The sequence below is a fragment of the Nicotiana sylvestris genome, chromosome 3 (assembly GCF_000393655.2).
Source record: "Nicotiana sylvestris chromosome 3, ASM39365v2, whole genome shotgun sequence".
Taxonomy (NCBI): Eukaryota; Viridiplantae; Streptophyta; class Magnoliopsida; order Solanales; family Solanaceae; genus Nicotiana; species Nicotiana sylvestris.
The window spans coordinates 98,232,816-98,240,277 of NC_091059.1; positions in this window are offsets into that span (position 1 = coordinate 98,232,816).

Here is a 7,462-nt window from a genome sequence, read left to right on the forward strand (position 1 = left end):
CGTGACATACTGTTATAATAGGCCAACATGATCATTTATAAATTCAAAACATAGGCCGAAAAGGTTGTACAATCTTTCATGTACACGACATATGTCTACAAGCCTCTAAGAGTACATAAATATCATAAAGGTCAGGATAGAATCCCGTCATACCAACAATACACGACTAAATCATACTAACGAAACGAGCAAATCCGAAGCAAATGGAACACACCAACATCCTCCGCTGAGATGATAGCCTACTTGGAGGGCTCTCGGCTTGTCTATCGGGACCTGCGGGCATGAAATGCAGTGTCCCCAGGCAAAAGGGATGTCAGTACGAATAATGTACTGAGTATGTAAGGCAAAACTGAAACATAACAGTAAGTCAACATTAATTAAGGACATAGAAGAAATATAGAGTAAATAACTCAACCTGTAAATCTGGAAAATTCTGTAAATCATGAAATACTTATAGTATCATGCATATGCGTATAAATGGCATGTAATGCATAGGTCTATATGTACATAACATCATAAAGCCTTTGAGGGTATCCCATCATATCATCTCAGCCATTGTGGGCAAAATCATCATCGAATACCAGTTGATCAGGTGGTGGTGCGTATATAACGCCATAACCTTTCCCATATCCCATATATATATATACATATATATACGCGTATATAACGCCATAACATCATCACGCCTCTAAGGGCGTCCCATCATATCATCTCGGCCACTATGGGCAAATCATCAATGTATACCAGCTGATCAGGTGGTGATGTGTCTATAATGCCGTAACCTTTTCCCGTATCCCATATACATATATATACATATATATGTGTATATAACACCGTCTGAGTCATGGGTAAATGCACATATATAAATGAATGAAATGTATGGAAATATGTAATAATCTCAATATTCCTTTCAGATAAACTTTATCAACCGCGTATTATTCGGAGACCCATGAACAGAAGGTATAATAATATGACAGATGGAAATTCAAGAACATATGCACCTCTAACATTTCTATGAATAGAGTCATTTATGGAAGTTGTACATTTTCTCGTTTGTTTGTGTCGTTTAGATCATGCCCAAAAAAAAAAGGAATAGCCTTAGCATACCTGAGTCAATTCTCTTAAGAATTCCTCTAACACCGTTGATTGCGACAACGCGTAACGGCGGATCAGAGTAGGGAAAATTTCAATAGCCAACCTATTATGAACAAGAGCGAAAGTTGAAGAGCTCTTGCAAAATGTTTACAACTGCACGGGGATGGATAAGACGATGTAAGAGCAATATGCTTCACCAAGAAGTCTTATTATATGAAACTAACTGAAGGCAGCAACGAGGGGAAGTGTGGAAGGCAACATTAAGGTGACAAAGAAAGTTGCGTTTTCACGCAGTGCAGCATAGAATACAATCGTCATAGGTGATAATCTGAGGAATAGAGGAGAATTACAGTGAGTTGGTGTTGTAGGTAAACAATTCCACAACGATACACAAACCAACTTGTATTGCATTTTTGTATGATAATCCATGTGTCCAAATTGTATATACCACCACCTTCTTAAGGTCATGAGTAGATGACATTTGCTGCCAAATTCTCATACTTCCACCTGGGTTGTCCCCCTACTAGTTTTCCAAATCTCACTTAATTAATTATGTAATATCCCGTTACCCAGTAATTAATCAATTACAAGCAAAATTAAGAATTATTCTCATTTACTTAAAATATTACTCAATTTTCACATACCTTATACACCTTACTATTATGGTCATGTGGTACCTTGTATGGTATTAGTCCATAAATACCGAGTATTTTAGCTTGAGCCGTATTTTATCCCAACATGCCAAATTTGGACGAAAATTCGTTTTTTTGACTTGCTTCTCTTTTCACCTTTACGAATTAACTTATTACTTGTTTGAAATAGTATAATCCTTATAATCTCCAAATAATCTTTTCCTTGGACTGATGTCAGTTACCTTATGACAAATTCAACGTACAGCACTACAGGGTGCAACATCGTCGCAATGTAGTACTGCGGGACGTGACATCTCACTTTCGGGATCTCATTAATTTATTTATGGTGTATTTTCATTTACAAAAATATGGTGTGTAACAGAAAAGAACTGAAGTTTAACATCTGGGACATCAATTTCAAAAACAACATGTTTATAACATCATTTTTGTCACTCCAAGGTTCCAGAAGTACCTGGATACAGTAGAGAAAAAAGGGAAAAAATCTCTGAGAGGCAATAGAAATCAGCAAGAAACTTCAATAGAAATCAGCAGCATACAACAGCAAACACCATAAAGCTCCAAAGCTTAAACCATATTTTTACTTAAAGAACCAGACATCCCAGGAAATTTGCTCGAGCTTTTCGTAAAAATCAGAAAATTTGATCAAACTCAAATGGAACAGTAGAGCTAAACTTTTTGGAGTGTCTTTTTTAGGGTCTGAAAAATTTGTCTAGAATGAAGGAGTCCCTTTTATTTTATAGGGTATCCTAAAATAGCATCAAAAGAGCATATTCTACCCTAAATTCCCTAAGGGTCAGATAATACAACACCTTTTAACAACTGTATGTCCTTTTTCCCACCCAATTTCAGCATTTACATATTAAGAATAGGGCAGCTATACAAAAAGCTAGAACCTTTTGATATTTACCTTATGTAAAACCAGTTTTACCCTTTTCATTTACTTAATATTTTAGTTCTAACCAATTCTGCCCAAAAATCTAATTTCAAAACTATTTGTGGAACCTCCTAGAACTAGAAGATTACAACATTAGGGGTCCTATGCTTGTTTCAATGTCATTTTAATTCTGAAATTAGTCTCAAGCTTAAGGGCACTTAGGGCTTAATTTAAATAATTAAAACCTATTAGCAAATTAACCTCAAACAAGACTAAGTTTAAACAACTAAACACATCCAAACGGTAAACAAACAAGAACCAGAATGAAGATGCAAAGGAACCCTAGAAAAAACCTAGTTAGTTTATAAATCAAAAAAAATTAACCAACTACATTACCATTTGGAAATGTGGCTGAAACTAAGCTAATCATAGAATACCAAAGAGGAACAAATACAAAAGGAAAATAGAACTGTCAACTTATCAGAATCTAAAAATTAAACCTAACTTTAGGCCATTGAAATTAAACCTCAAATGATGAAATTTTAGCATGCTTTAATTAAACTAATAAACAAATGCAAACAAACAAGCTAAACAGTCATGAAAAAAAAACCTAAATTTGCAACTACCTAAAACATGCGGCTAAAAGAAGAAAGAAGATGAAAGAGATAGACAAAAGAAGAAAAGAAAAAGAATGGAAAAGGAATTACCAAAACTCGCTTCGAATTTGTATCAGTCAAGAACTCGGACAAGCTTCAGTGGGGTAAAATTAACTTGGACGACCATTAATCGACTGTTCTCAACAAGAACAGTCGACTAATGGAAGTCTTGGGTTCGAACGACCCAGAAATTGAACGGAAATCAAAAGGGAAAAAACTAGGGTTTGGCTTTTAGATCCGAGATTCGAGAATTTCCAGACTTATTTGAAAGAAATGGTTAGGATATAAGGGAAGAGGAGGGCGAAGTGATTCTATGGTGTTAATTTGAGGCGGTTTGGAAGTACTCCAACGCCGTAATACGATTTCCGGACGACGGAGAGAGGTGTAGCCGGCGAGGGGTTATAAGGGCGGCTAGGGTTTTCATTAGAGAGACAGGAGATGGAAATGAAACAAGTTTCTAAGGTCTGGGGGGGTTTGGATAGTTTTAAGGGAATTAAGTGACCAGTTTTGAGCCGTTGGATCACAAGAATCCAACGGTTGTGATTGAAAGATGGGGAAACGGGGTCGTTTTGGTTATTAAAGGAAACAAACCAGGTATTGAAGGGAATTGGGTTGGACATGGGTATGAAAATTTGGCCCAATTTCGAGCCTTTCTTTAATTCCTCCACTTTTTTGTATTTTCTTTTGTTTTCTTTTTTTCTGTTCTTTAATTTAAAAACCCTAACTAAATTAATAAAAAATCTAATTTTAATCTCGAATTAATCTTAATTTTAAATTTAACCTAATCATCTATTTGTACTCTTTACCAATTAATTAATCCTAAATTAATAAAAAGGGAATTACTAATCTAGCATTAAAAGTTAAAAATGTAAAATGAATGATATTTTTTGTGATTTTCATTTTAATAAAGTAATTAATTAGCTAATTCATCCTAAAATATGAACACAAAATCTAATATGCAATGCATGATACTTTTGACATTTTTGGGGTTTTTTCATAATTTTAACAAAATTAAACGTGCACAAAAATGTAAATAATTAATAAAATCCTACAAATATCCTATAAAATTGCAAACTATTTGGAAAAAATCTATTTTTCTTTAATTTTGTAGGAGTATTTCACATAGGGCAAAAATCACATGCTCACAGTGATATCATTTGGGCTGACCAACGCCTAGTAGAATTTATGCACCCTATGAACAGTGTATTCCAGCCATATCTTGATTCATTTGTCATTGTGTTTATTGATGACATCTTTGTGTACTCCCACAACCGGGAACATCATGAGCAGCACCTGAGGATCATGCTTGTCATGACCCAAACCTATGGGCCGCAACGGGCACCCGGTACCTTAATCAACTGAGTATCTAGGTAACATATCTTTCGTATCATACTATCATAGGTAAATGAGCCAGAGAGACTGTCATGAGATAAGTACAATAAAACATGGAGAAATACTTGACATTGGATGATCCAACATGTAATCCAAACTTATACATATGATGTACGGGCCTATAAGGCCAAAATAACCACTCGTATACTAAACATAGGCCGACAAGGCCATACAATCTTTTACGTACATGACATCTGTCTACAAGCCTCTAAGGATACATAATTATTATAAAGGTTGTGACAGGGCCCTGCCATATCAAATAATACACATCTAAATCTTACTGACCAAACAAGCAACTCCGGAGCAAATGGAGTGCATCATCTTCCGCTGAGATGATCGCCTACTTGGAGGACTCTCGACCTGTCTATCAAGATATGCGGGCATGAAGCGCAGCGTCCCCAGGCAAAAGGGACATCAGTACGAATAATGTACCGAGTATGTAATGCACATAATTAAGTACATAAAAGACATGAAAGAAATATAAAGTAAATGAATCAACATGTAAGTCTGGATAACTCTATAAATCATGAAATACTTAAAGTGTCATGCATATGCGTATGAATGTCATGTCGTACATAGGTACATGTGTTCATAACATCATCAAGCCTTTGAGGGCATCCCATCATATCATCTCGGCCACTGTGGGCAAAATCATCAACGTATACCAGCTGATCAGGTGGTGATGCATATATAATGTCGTAACCTTTTCTCATATCCCATATACATATATATGTGTATATAATGTCATCTGGTCATGGATCAATGTGCATGTATAAATGCATATGAAATATGTTAATAAAAAAAATCTCTCGGTACGTCATAAAACCATTATGCCTCTAATAAATACCATAAAATAAACTTTACCAACTTACGTATTTTTGAGACCCATGAACATATGATATAATAATATGACACATGAGAAATCAAGAACATGAGCACCTCTAATACCTCTATGAATAGAGTCATTTATGGAAGTTGTATATTTTCTTGTTGCGTGTGTATCGTATGGATCATGCCAAAAAGAAAGAAGGGATAGCCTTAATATACTTAGAGAGGGAAAAATCCATATGATATTCTTGAAAAAGGTTCACCGTACTTCTTTAGAACCGCAAAATTTACGTTGCTAAGGTGGTAATAATTCCCGTTGGAATTGTTTGGTTGCAAGAGATTCGTTGAAAACTTGTAGGAATTTGTAAGGAATGGGTAAGAATTCACGGTGCCATGAGCAAAGATTCAAATCTGATTTGTAGTCTTGTATTCAAAATAATAGAAGTGAATCACGTTGGCATTAGCAAAGATTCAAAATCTGATTTGTAGTCTTGTATTTAAAATAATGGAAGTTAAGTGTTACCTAACATATTACTTTTTCAAGTCTTTACAATATAAGATGTGAAGTGTCTTGTATTTAATGCCTTAGGTTGCCACCTAATCTTAAATGACTCTTAGTCATTTGATTAGAATGTGGATTGATGCCACATCACTCTTTTTATTTTTATCCAAAAATTTTCAATTAATTTAATTAGGTAATATCTCGCTACCCGGTAATTAATCAATTACCCGTATAATTAAGAATTGTCTCAAATTACTTAAAATTCTACTTATTTTTAAGATACATTATACATCCAACTATCATGGTCATATAGTACCTTGTATGGTACTAATCCATAAATATCGGGTATTAACGCTCGGCCCGAATTTTATCCCAACATGCCAAACTTGGAGGAAAATTTATTTTCTCTGACTTGATTCCTCTCTCACCTTCACAAATTTACTCATCACTTATTTGAAATAGTATAATCCTTATAATCTCCAAATAATCTTTTCCTTGGACTGATGTCAATTACCTTACGACAAATTCAACGTACAATACTACAGGGTGTAACATCGTCGTAATTTAATACTGCGAAACGTAACATCATTGCAATGTTGTACTGCAAGGCGTAACATCATCATAATATAATATTGCGGGATGTAATATCGATGTAATATTGCGGGGCGTAACAATGCTCCAGACCTTGAGAGAGAAGAAGTTGTATGCGAAATTCTCAAAGTGTGAATTCTGTCTTGATTAGGTGGCTTTTTCGGGTCATCTGGTGTCAAGTGAGGGGATCAAGGTAGATCCGAAAAAGATTGAAGCAGTTTAGAGTTGGCCTAGACCGTCTTCAGCTATTGAGATTTGGAGTATCCTTGGTTTGTCCAGGTATTATCGCCTTTTCGTAGAGGGTTTCTTATCTATTGCTGCACTTATGACTAGATTGACCCAGAAGGGTGCTCCTTTCAGATGGTCCGAGGAGTGTGAGACGAGCTTTCAAAAGCTCAAGACTGCTTTGACTACAGCCCTAGTGTTGGTATTGCCTACGGGTTCGGGGTCTTACACTGTGTATTGTGATGTGTCCCGTATCAGACTCGGCATGTGTTAATGCAATATTGTAGGGTGATTGTCAATGTGTCTCGGCAACTAAAGGTCCATGAGAAGAACAATCTGGTCCACAAGTTGGAACTGGCAGTTATTGTTCATGCATTGAAGATTAGGCGGCAATATTTGTACGGTGTCCCTTGTGAGATCTTTACCGACCATCGGAGTCAACAACATCTGTTCAAATAGAGAGATCTTAACTTGCAACAATGAAGATGGTTAGAGTTGCTTAAAGATTGATATCACTATTCTATATCATCCCTGGAAGGCCAATGTGGTGGCCGATGTCTTGAGTCGAAAGGCAGAGAGTTTGGGCAGTTTAGCATATCTACTGGCAATAGAGAGGCCATTAGCCCTAGGTGTTCAAGCCTTAGCC